The 13,569-nt window shown below is 34.4% G+C and overlaps 1 protein-coding gene across 8 annotated transcripts in view; it reads left to right on the top strand.

The window, feature by feature from the left end:
* Positions 1-13,569, top strand: part of Pgant9 (polypeptide N-acetylgalactosaminyltransferase 9) — a 207,426-nt gene that overhangs the window by 102,438 nt on the left and 91,419 nt on the right. For all 8 annotated transcript variants that reach the window (XM_072911680.1, XM_072911679.1, XM_072911673.1 and 5 more), the window contains 2 exons: positions 332-386; positions 13,371-13,477. The gene's annotated coding sequence lies outside the window, so the exon portion shown is untranslated. The remainder of the gene's footprint in view (positions 1-331; positions 387-13,370; positions 13,478-13,569) is intronic.

Genomic DNA, 13,569 nt, shown 5'->3' with positions numbered 1-13,569 from the left:
TGACGACATTATACACGAGATAAATTAATCCACATGCGCATATTTCCCAACTTGCTTGCTACGAAGGATTAAAAATTGAAAAAAATAAAACAAAATCCAATATTAAGTACAAAAATAAATTTAAAAAACTTGAATTAAAATAATGATTAAAATATAAATTAGAACAAGCCATTATATTTTTCAAAATAATTAACTATTTACAATACTATATAATATTCATGTAATATTTATGTATATAATTTATATTTATATAGTATAGTACCATATAATTTTATCAAAAATAATTTTTTATAGTACTGTAATATTTATTATTTTGTCTTTTTTGTTACAGAACGGAGTAAATTGCTGTTTTCCTGAAATGTACTCATCGTACACCTAAAAACGAGGTAAGCGACAGTTCTTAGAGATGTGTGTGAGAGCTTTGAATAAATCATATAATTACCTGATTGTTTAATTGTTTGTTTATTAATAATATATTTGTCTACCATAAAGAAGAAACTCATCGCGAATGAGTCATTGATATTAATTAACATTCTATAACGGAATATGTCGCCGTATCTATCGCAAACGGTCCTTAATGAGTAACAGTCCTTAATAAGCATCGGTCGGACGGACTGTTGGTACACCGTCCATGTTATTAGAACGGAATGCGACATATCGATCTCCGAATGTACGCTTGAATCCGTGCGTTTCCGTTTGGTCCGCGAATTCTCGCGGCATGCCTTCGACATATGGAGCGTGAAGATGCCAGCGGCATCACGCAAATACGCGGTTCGCAGTGATTGAGATTAGCCAACTATTGTGCTTATGATGACTAAACATATCTTATGAAAATATTCGACTGTGTATACTTTTCCTCTTTCCGTTCTAAGTATTATAACTTGGATATATCACTGTCAGCATTAAGAGGGACAAGAAACACTCTTTTTTTTTGCACGAAGGTCTATTTTCGTAGCAGCGTAAAAATTTTATTTGAAACTTATCATGAGATTTGATAAGATGAGTGAAAGCGTGTTTTATTCTGCCTTATTGTCAAAAAAGTTATTATTTTAGCTATTTTATCGAGTTAATACGTTTTAGAGATTACGCTTATGTTCCAAAATAAAAATAACTACATGTGTATAAATTAATAGCCAATATACATAAAATAGCCAATATACAATACATAATATAATATATAATAGCAATACTCAAAATTATCGATATTCGAGAAACATGGAAATATCAGTAACTGTACAGATTACAGATATTGCTAAAGCAAAAAAATCACGGTAATCCCAATTAATCAAAATTGTAAAAAGCGCTTTGGCAGATATTTAGCATTTTTTTAAATTATAAAGATGTTGGAAAGGTTTAATGAAATTTTAATCTACAATTTAATTATAATTTAATGAGATTGAAATTAAGCATCGCAAAAAATTAATTCTCACATCTTTCATATATGAATTCTTTTTTTAATTTTTATATGAACTTTTTTAACTGTTCTAGATTCTTGCAAAAATACACGCTTTTATCTCACATATGTGCACAAATAGAATATTACATTTCCACGGATGATATACGAGATAGGGAATTTCTTAATTGGTACACCATTAGCATGCGCATCCCAATAATAAAATTACATTAGGAAGTGGTTTTTATCGTTTCTGCTTCAGATCGATGTAATTATATGATCGTGATCGTGCTTTGAATTTTATGTTCATTAATGTGCATAGACTTTAAATGGGTTTTATATTGAACTTCAAGTAAAGTAATTGGTAGTTAATGTGATTAAAATGAATTTTTGAACATTACACAGCTTTCACATATGTTGCGGCTGACGAATTTCAATTTCTATAGTGTACTTTAATTGACTCGAAATGATTCTAACTATTGTATGCAACGATGGTTGCAATATTCAATTCACGTTTGACCTACCGTGATTTTGTTACTGAATCGCTGCATTTTTTTATCCATTTATTGACTTCACAAAAACGCCCACTTGAACTCACCAGTAAATTTATATTTAAAATAAATGTCATTTTTTTCGATAAACAATAGATATAAATAAAAAAATCATCTGTCACGATATCACAATTCTGTTGGCAATATGCATGACAAAATACACATATGTATATTTGATTTTAACAATATGAATTTCAATAGTTGATTAATTTTTATTGTAACCTTATATTGTATACATTATTGTAAGATCATATATTTTGTTTTATGACAATCGTAGCACAATTTACGAATATTTACGCATTATTAGATCAATTAAATGTACATAATTATTCGCAAATTTGCAAAAATTAAACTGAAAGCAATCATTATGCTGAAATTGACAAGTTTCTGCACGCAAAGGTGTTTAAGTTTACATTTAACTTTAGAATTACACATTTCACATTTCAGTAACTTTCAAAAGAAGTTGTTTCGAGGTTAAATTCTCATATATATGTTTATTCTCGTGGGTACATTATGTGACATTATGTTTATGCATATAAACTTCGCGATTTATAATAATTTCGAAATATTTCAGTCTATTTAGTAAATTTAGTCCGTAATAAAGTAATAAAATATCTAATGTTGTAGACCTGCATCACATCAGAACGACGACGTAAAGTTTATAACGAGAAAATAAGAGATGAAACAAGGAGATACTTAGCATATTTATCATAATGATGAAGAAATATTTGTGCTTTAAATTTTACAAGAACAAAATCTCGCTTTTATTTACAAATTCTTTTTTTCCGGCAAATAATCACCACTGTATGTTTTCTTGCGCGGAATGTAAATTGTGACGAAAACACTGGGCATTTATTTATAGAATGGATGTAGCTATATAAAAGGCGCCAACACACACACACACATATTTAAAAAACGGCATACTGCAAAAACGAGCGATAAATTTTTTCATATGCAAATTCTCTCGAAATAATTACGCACGCGCGTACGAACGTCGCGTCGGTGGATTTAGCGGGAACACGATCGGTGTATAAGTACGAATAATTTCTCTTCGCGAAAGAAAAGCGGAAGGTTAGGTTACCGACGATTCGGTAACGAGTCAGTGCCGCGCCGTATAATCAGAAATAGATGCAAAGTAGGCAATTAACGCAGAGGGTGAGGGGGGGGGGCCGCGAGAAAAATCGCGCTCGCGCGTGATTGGCTCTCGGACGGTAAACGATCCTACTGGGTTCTCTTCGTCGCGCGCGCGGCATGCATTCGGGTAAATTGCATTTCGATCGACCCAGTTTTTATTTCAATTTGTCGTGAATTTATGTGCGAATTATCGGGAAAAGAATACAGAGAGAGGAATCCAGAGAGAGAGAGAGAGAGAGAGAGAGAGAGAGGAGATGGAGGAGCCCCTCGTGGGGAAAAGGAACAGTAGGGAAGAGAGGTATCGAAAGCGGAGGAGGAAAGGTGCTGGCACGATTTACTCGCGTCGTTTCTCAGCGTTCTCTCTCGCTAACTACAATTCAATTTGCATTTCATCCAATAAATCGCGCCTCTCGTCGTACCTTTGCCGACATACACGCCGACGTGTTTTCCCGTGAATTCTTCATCTCCTCGTCTCTCGACGCGACGAATAACGTCTCACAAATTCCTCCAGAAATTCTTTCACATATTTCTGCGATTTAACGAACATCATTCTTTCTCCTCCCTCTCACGAGTCTCGGAATCGATAAAATTATTTCCCCCTGTTGTTTGTTTACGGGGCTGAGAGTAACTAGGGTGTACACAATTTATCTTATCATAACACGTGCGTTTATAAGAAACATACAATTTCTTGACACAAGAGGGTATGTATATTTTGTTTATCAGATCTGATAGGTTGTTAGATATTGTGTGCATCAACTGCGTGAAGTCCCTGCTTACGATAAGATGCATAAAATGTTTACACGCAAGGCCATGCGTGTTTGAATTATTATCGTTTGTAATAGATAGGGGGGCACCCAGATAAAATCTGTATTGAAAACAATTTATCTTTAGACAAAATAAAAAAAAAAACAGAATCGAAATAATTTTCAAGGAAATATAAATAGATAGGCAGCTCTTCTTTTAACTGATAATTCTCCGATAATATATAACTCACGAGCGACATCGCGCCGCGATATATTAAGTTGATATTCTAAATATAAGCATTTATATAATCAAATATATAAGGTCAACACAGTTTAGTGACATGCAGTTATATTAATATAATACAATATTGCACTTTTATTAGGAATCAATGTGAACACTATTATAAATATCGTGATATTTTGATCTCTGTGCTTACACTATTTCCCAGAATACAGGAGCCTTTTAAATGGCATACAAATAGTTGGCGTTCATTCTTCGCGTGACACGAGCACGCTAATACTTCACCGATTTTCCAAGCAACGACCCGTTCTCCTTCGCTTGCTCGACTATATTGCAATCGTAACCCTTTTCCTCCGTGCGTGCGACACGGAAGAAGATCCACGCCGATAAAAAGCGTCGTTGTATGTCGACCGTTGCAACAAATACATCTACCGGTCGATCTGGCGAATTTTGTTGCAAATGATTCATAACATAATGACATTATGTTAGCAAGCCCAGCAGCGGTAAATTAAGGTATCTATAGAGCCCGAAGATTGGAATGAATTTTGCTAGAAATTGGGTCTTTTGCTCAACAAAAAAAAGAGAAATAAAAAAAAAAAAATGCAAAATTTGACGAGAGATAGATTGCTGGAGCTGCGCAAAACTGTATTCCGATTCGGAAATCAATAGGCACATAAAATCGTTGGAAGTGATCGTTACATCGCAACATCCGATTTCGAAATCGGTGACGTTTATTCGGTTTACGATGCGGAATAACACGCGAGGCAAAATTCGCATTAATATTTCTCGCAAATATTTTTACGAGACAGATTTCGCGTGGATTAAAATTACCACGCAGCCCAGAAATTTGTCATAAATTTGGTTGAAAGCCGTCGCGTAAAAAAAAAAAAAAATAATAATAATAATAAATAAAATGAAATAGGCAAGGAAACAGCGGACGCAAAAAGTATCGCGTCGACGTTTACGCGTTACGTCTCGCATTCTCGCAAAACCCGAAAAGCATTATTGCAAGCGAGAAGGGCGGAGAGATATAGCCGCGGTCATCGTATACGCACCGGAAATATTTCGTCGGCATGCAAGCCGCAATTTAGATTACCAGCCGGGTCGGGTAGCGCGCCTGGGAAAATGCTGGACGTTGAAATAGGCAATTTTTTTCTTCCATCACGGCGTCGCGGCCACGCGTCGAACATTTGCAAACACGTCGATTCCGCGCGTACATCTCTCTCTCTCTCTCTCTCTCTCTCTCCCACTCTCTCTCTTTCGAGACCACCCGGTGTCTGCCTGGCCCCCTTTCAACGTGGTGATATGAATTTTCGCATGCACCGAATTGAAAATTGTTTCTGCCTCCAGCATCTCCTACGCTGAAACTGGGAAATGTTTTTTACCCTCGTTGACAAAAACGACCGTTTTCTCTGATCCATATATACATGTGCACTCCTGCCGGCACGCACGCATGTACCTTCGTTGCACGAATATCTTCGTTTTTTTTTTGTTTTTTTATTTTTGTTTTTTTTTTTTTTTATTTTCTCCATCGTCGTAAATCCGAAGAGTACACTTTATATCTCGCGGCGTATCTACTCCAAGCGGATTTTTTTCGGACAAATAGACGCGTTGAAAAACGCGCGGATGTACGCACTGTGACTACTATATGTGATTCGCGGAGCTTATTGCAAAACTTCGCGTTTGGCTTGCGGCTTGTATGCATCGTATGCGTGTATACGAAAGATAACGGGAAACGCCAATCGTCATGATGCTCGCGAAATCACGGTCTTCTTCTATCTCTCTCCCTCCTTCTTTTCTTTTTCTTTTTTTTTTTTTAATGATTTTCTTATTTGAATCCTAACATGTTTTGATTACCAAAATTTAATTTAATGAAACATTTTAAAAAAATTATTTTCCTTTTGAGACTGCTAGAAATATTAATGTTTAATGAATTTTTTATTGATATGAGTATAAGTTAAACAATAACTTTTTTTTAACCGTAACAGAGTTTATTTTGAGTAATTTTTAGTTTCCGTTCGATGTTTTTTATAAGATAAATTCTATTTTGTACGATGAAATAGCGACAGAAAGATGAAGTAGCATGTGATGAGAGGTAAAGAAAGACACACACACACACACACACACGAATTTTCATCGATATAAATTTTATTTCCCAAGAGCCTTGCGAACGACTCATCTTTCTTTACTCAGTGAAAGGCACAATTGACCTTTTTCCATATATTCCTATATCCTTATATGCCTCGACTAATTTTAGCATAACAACGGACGGATGTCACTATAGAGAATTTCTATACCTTTTTAACGGCAGTTGCTTCAAGAGACAATTGTCCCTTTGATGTGAAATACCATTTTTTCCGAGAGAACTAACGTTTTACTCATTGTCAATTGACATTTTCTTTCCTTTAGCTATTCTGTCAGGCGTAAATTTAAATGATGTATATTTTAAGACTGTATAAATATATATTCTAAAAGTACTTAAAAAGTTTTATATACTAATTATAAATTTCCAAATTTTTTAAGAAATAAAATATTTTATTTTCTTTTTAAATTGCTAGTCATATACAAATAAATGCTAAATAAACAATTTGTGTTAGTACAATTTGCATGATATTAATAAACATATATTTGTATAACAATGATAAATAAATAATTTGTGTTAGTACAATTTGCAATTTAGATCATATATGTATATATAAAATACAATTAGAATAATTAATAATAATTGTCCAGTAGACAAAAAATAAATAATTAATATTTGTTTATTTCAACAAATCTATATTTTAACAAATATTATGTCAACAAAGATACATACATACATACATACATATATATGTATTATATAATTAATTTTATAAAATAGCTAATTTTGAGAGTGACCATAATATTTAAATGTAAAAATTCACATCTTATCTACTTTTATCTTTTTGCTGCTACTTTATTACAAAGTACAATTTTTCTTATTTAATAGAAAACGTATTGAACAAAACACGTAGAATAGAAATTGAAAATAATTCTCAACAAACTCTATTACTATCAAAGAGTTTATATTTTTCTTAATTTGTAATATTTATAACTTATAATTTTGAATGCAATGTTACATGGAATTTGTGGTATATTTACTTTTCAACAAAATTATTAGAGGAACTTATTATAATATTTATTGTTTGTGCTTTTTAGATTTACCAAAATATCTTGTTTTCTGACATCGTTTATCTTCGTGAGAAATGCCGAAGAGCATTTCCATTGCTTTCTTATCTCATATTCCAGCTCAGTTGTTTTGAATTCTTGCAACGTCTTCTCCTTGCAAGATTTTTCCGCTCCTTGAAGTAATAATATAAGACTTTGTGGGTTGAAATGTGGTTAATAAAATTGTTGTAATTAAAATAATGGATTAAATAATTTTCTTAATTATATGACATAATAATTTACTTAATAAAGATATTACTTTTTATAGTTCTTAAAATACATTATATAACATTTAATTATAAATTTAATTAAATAAAATTGTTTTAATTAAAAATAGATTATATAAATGTATTCCACTTATATAAGGTAAAAGTCTACAAAAGAAAAAAAAAGCAAAAAATATGAAGAAGAAGAAAGAATTGTAGTTTAGATTGGTCCATTAGATCCCTCGTAAACTGCTCCCGTCTTTGCGATCGCATCGCGAAGTAGAGATGCGCGTTTAAGAGCTCCATTAATCGGTCCATCATTTGGACGATCCGGTGGTCTACTTTATCGAGAATCGACAGATCGGCGGATCAGCGCGATGTCGATGTCACCCGAGAGGGACGCAATCGTCCGGGAACAATGCAGACGCGACGATGTAACGGCGATGTTGCACCAGGCAAGCTTACCTCGTGAACAATGAAGTTTATACGATGCCGAGTGCCGTTATCTTATGACGACGCGGAGGATTAAGTTTCAAGCACCAACGGAGCTTGCGCTCTTAACGGCTGCTGCTTCGGAGCGCGTATCCGCATCGGAACGTTTGCTATATTCACCGGCGCGGCGCCCACACTCTCGCAAATTCTGTCCATGCGCTGTTTCCGACGCGACATTCGCGATGAGAATGTTTCCGTACGGGCACGTGGAAATGACGTTTATATTAATTTCTTTATTCTTTATTCCTCGTCGTTCCGCCGCAATTGAGATACTCGACTATAAAAAGTAAATTAAAAAATGAAACTGAAATGATGAAGAGTATATTCGATACGAGATGACGCAACATTTCGTGGGATTAAAAAGAATCTAAATTTAAATTTGAAGATGAAAGGTTGGAGAAGTATAAAATTATAAATGTGATGTCTCTATGAAATTTGCATAATTTGAAGGATATTCATTTAGCGAAGTTAAAAATAGATACGACTCCCACATACTCTTTTAATTTCCCGAATCTCGGAATCCCTCGAAATAGCATAATTCGAATGTGTGCATTATACACGGCGGTACATGCGAGTTGATGTTTGTGTAAACTCCTTCACTCTCAGCATCGCGGCGCCTTTCTCTAATACCAGAGATCTCGCGATTATTAAATAAGGCGCGGCGAAAGTGGCGGTGACGCGGATGGTTAGCGGCCACGTCGCTGTGGCCGAGGGCAGGAAATCATGCATAATTCAACGGCGAGAAGTTCGTCCACGGTGGTATGGATGCTCCAGGAGCCAAGAGTATCGCTGCCGCATCTTGGCGCAAGGAATAACGGTACTTTGTTCTTTGCCGTTCCCGCCGTAGCTGCTCGTGCTGCTTTGCGGTTCACGTAATCGTACCAACCCATTAACATCGGCCAACTTTTTGCGACATTTCGAGGACTCCGAGTACTTCAGCCGGTTGTTGGAGAGGATGTTTCAACTGGAAACTCCTTCTGGGAGCTCCTCGAAGAATTTTAATGGCGCAAAGACAAATTGTCGTCTATCGAGCAAATGTTAATTCCGTTGACGTAATTCTACACTGGGGAACTTTCGAGGCGTTTGCGCAAATTGTGAAGAAACATAACATCGACCAAAGTTAATCCAACAATGTATCATTACATTATTCACCGTAACTTGAGTGTAATTTTTAAATGTATTGTAAATGTATTGCATCTCGAATTTTATATAAATCCGAAGAAAGATAATTTTAACATTTTACACATAATACTAATTAATATTAATACGAAAAACCATAGTTCTTTTGAAATTCGATTAAATCAGTTAAAAACAAAACATGTACGATAATTGCAAGGTCTTTATTTAGTTATTTCTAAAATTATCTGTAAATTTAGTCTTTATTATTCTTTCAGGAAATTTTCGCCGACCTGAAAAATTGAAAAAAATCACACTTTATAAAATTCTAAAAAGACTTTGATTCATTCGTATTGTTTTATCCTGTTACTCTGCGCATACATTTTCTCGATGCACATCGAAATATTCATCGTACTTTTATGTGCTTCCGATGTATCACCCATAAAATCACGCGACGCGAATATCTTTAGTGTAATCGTACGGAAGAGACAAGAAACGACATTTCCAATATGACGTGAAAATGGGAAACGGATCTATCCTGTAAATCAATTCAATATAATCATTAATAGTCAACGTAATTCATGAAATTTTAATAAATTTATTTATTATTATTAAATATTAAATATTAAAATGTTCAAAAATTTACATAAATACAGGAAAGAAAGAAATACCATACAACATATTGTTGTATCTTTCTTTGCAATTATTTTAAACGTACACAATTATACACATGGTATATCTTTTTTTCAAAATATAAATTTAAATTTTTAAAAAATTTTAATATTTAAACGAACATTTTAATAAAAATATGTTTTAATTTTATTAATTATTATTTATCTTTCTCTGATTTATTTATTTACATTGTTCTAGAATAATTGCTTCTTTTTCAAATGATATCGATATTACGTTAATCCGTTTTACGTCCATTTTCGATATATTATCTCGAATGACAAATGTCATTTGGTTCATATTTCTGATATAACTGATATTATAATAGTCAATAATCAATATTTCTGGAGATATAATAGAAGTGATAATAATAATTATTGAATCAATAACTATTCTGAAATAGGATAGAAGGTGAAATGTTATTTTATATATTAGACCTGTAGACACTTGTGAATAAGGTATCCAGTTGAGAAATGACATTCAAAAAATTGTAGACTGGTTATTGAGCTCTTAAAATAAACGTACTTCTAAAAATGAATGTTGCTGCAGTCTATTACTATTGTGCGATGTATGATTTATCGGTCACAGCTTATCGATGATGACAGAAAAGATCACACGTTACTAACACAACACGCCATTTCGCTTCCGTCCGTATATCCATAGATGCTCTTAATCCTTTCGATCCGCAGCGTTGAATGCATCGCTGCAACAAATTACTAGGATCGTGCGCGAACGCGACTGAGAGCTCCACAAATCCGCTATCAAACAATTCAACGAGACAATGTAATACAATACAGGAAAAATACGGAGTAGTGAAACTAGTAACGTGGAATGTCAAGAATAACCAACGTCAAAAATATGATTTATATATAAAAATTATTTTCCGTAATTCTTCTCTCGATAGTATTTTAGGATTGTTTTACAGGAGGATCGAATAAGCGAATAAATTGTATGTATATATAGTAGGATGTGAAACAGTACATCATATAATAATTTATTCGCCCAACAATAATAATAACGATAATAATACAGGATTACTGCGTAACCGGCTAGAATTTATATTGAGGTTTCAACCCAGGAAGTAGTTTATACTCTAATTGAATCCGGCAAATATGTTTGCTCTGAAATCCGAAATGAAGCTTCCGCCTCATGCAATCATATCTTTCTCTTCATGCGTTTGCCAACTCTAATTTCGCAATTTTGCCAAAAATCAGCTTGTAAATTAAAACGTGACAGAGGGCGGTGGCACGATGTATGAGAGAGAGAGAGAGAGAGGGGGGGGGAGAGGGAGAGGGAGAGGGCGATAAAAATCCATCCGCTTGTGCCCGCTTTAGCTCGACGGGAGCAAGCTCCTACTCGGGGGATTTAGGAAGCGAGAAAGTTTGCTCGGACGATGCCGCGTTAAATTAAATTACGGCGAAATTGCGGCACGAATTTGCGCATTGCTAGCTTATACCGGTACACATAGAAAGTAAAGGGAAATGAGAATGTGTAATGAGAGGCATGTGTGGGATTGCTCGTACAGCATATACATATATTGTATAAGATATCAATATTGCTTATTTTTTCAATTTCGTCCAATTTTTAAGAAGCTCGTGCAACCTTTTCATTTAGTTGACATTCACGTAAAATTGTAGACTAATGAGATCTTAAAAACGGAGATGTATCGCAATTTCATAGTAATTATTCAAGTAATAGCTTGATCTTTCGCAAATATAATCAGTGAGATATTACGAGAAATAAACTGATATTATTTATTCATTAATCATAGATATGATTTGGCAAATAAATTTTCAATATTGAGATTTGTAAATTAATTTACTTTTGATACGCATATATAACTTACCTACTTGTATTCCCGTCAACGAAGACCTGGAACATCTAACATTTAATTAACAGGAAGTTAACTGCCGTAGAACATTGTAACGAGTCTACGTTAGATACGAACTAAGGCGCCGTACATTTTCGTCGGCAAACAATCAACGTGTACATTGTTGCTCTTTAATGGTCTTGTTGAATCTATGTTTTAGTGAAACTGACTACCGGATTTTCGGCAGTCTATTACTTGTGTCAAGAAGATATCGTCTTTAATTTGCAGAAATTTTGTTCACGATACGAAACTTTGTTTTCGTATGAATGATAATTATATGTATATAAAAGCAACTGTGTAATTGACTGTAGGAATATTTCCATGAAAGAGATAACTTAAGGCTATCATTTTACACTCGAGTACCGCGACCACCGAAAGGAAGTCGAATGGCAAAGGACACGTATTCGTTACTTGCTTCCGTACTTACCGGATACTTGCCAGCAACCACTCGCTCATTACCGTGAGTTACTTAGTGATGCATTAATGCGGAGCTCGAGCGCACTCTGGTGGTCCATTTCCGTGCGCTCGAAGGTTTGCCTTTCGCCTCGCTGGACCATATGAAAGGAATATGGCAAAAGGAATAAGGAAAGAGAGAGAGAGAGAGAGATACATTTATATTTTATAATTGTTTCCTCGCAAGATAATATTGTTATTATTGAGGATATATTTCTCGCGTATTACTTGTCGCTTTTATGACATTTTTATTTCTCTTATATTAGCACGTTTCCTTTTTGCGTCTTCATCTTCATTTATCTTATCTTCTATATCCTTTTCTCCTTCTCTTCCTCCTGGTCATTCTCAAAGCCCTTCTTTGTTTTCCTTGCACGAATGCGAAATTGTAAAAGTCTGACGAGAAACTATGGCGAGGAACGTTGCAAGCGCCAGTGTTAGTACCGGAGAATCAGCTTCTCGGACGTACTTAAGAGATGGAACATGCGCAAGCGCAATTTTTCATCACAGCCGGAAAGTCCGCGGAGGCTGCACTCTGCGAAATCAGGAAGGCATTCGCCACAGGAATTACTTTCACGTGTCGCGCAGACATAATTCCGGTGTCATCTGTCTTTCTCTTTACATTTTTTTTTGTTGTAAAATACGGAGAGATTGCTACATCATCTCCTTATTAATTGTCCTTACTTAAAATACATGTACACTCTTTATGTAAAATATATTTATTTAGGAAACAAGTAACATTAATTTTGCACATAATTTTACATATTTTATATTTCTTTATTAAAAAGCTAATGATATATAATTAATAAATGTAATAAATAAATATTTATTTATATTAAATGGCGCGCAATCCATTCGGTGCATTTTACAACGTTTCCTCCCCCTCCCCCATCGTGTTTTTTCACTCTTTAACTCGGTGAAGCCGGGTGTCGCCGGTGCAATTGCGTGACGCGAGACTGCCACATCTCGCTGGCAATTTGTCACGATTTGTTTTATCATCGGTTTAGCCGAATGCATAGCGATGTGCTCGTGTAACTGGCCGTACGATTACACGCGTGATGCATACATCATCACGCAAGAATACATTTTTTTGCGCACGTGATTTTGAATAGCAAATTACCTACTATTGTTACTAACCTTTTAATATCGTGCATATATAGCAAACGAATTATTTCCGCCTTTTAATCTGAATAAAATATTACCGGCGAATATGATAACGCAATAACAGGATATTTCGATTTAATAAAAATTTTATATAATATATGATATAATAAAAAAAAAACCTCTATATTACAATATGATTTTTTCCTTTTCAGATCAAATTAATTGACCAGTGAACGTATACGAGAGCCAACAGCGAGACTTTTATCTTATTCAGGAACCAAAAACTCTCTAATTGGAGTGAACTAACGAACAGTGAATGGTATGTATCAAAAGAATCTCGAGGATTTTCGGTAGATTTCCTAAGTTTACGTCAATGGTAAAATAGTAGCGTGCTTTTGTGTATGTGCGTGT

The sequence above is a fragment of the Anoplolepis gracilipes genome, chromosome 2, assembly GCF_047496725.1.
Source record: "Anoplolepis gracilipes chromosome 2, ASM4749672v1, whole genome shotgun sequence".
Taxonomy (NCBI): domain Eukaryota; kingdom Metazoa; phylum Arthropoda; class Insecta; order Hymenoptera; family Formicidae; genus Anoplolepis; species Anoplolepis gracilipes.
Note: the sequence above shows the minus strand (reverse complement) of the source record. Positions and strands in the feature narration are given on the sequence as shown.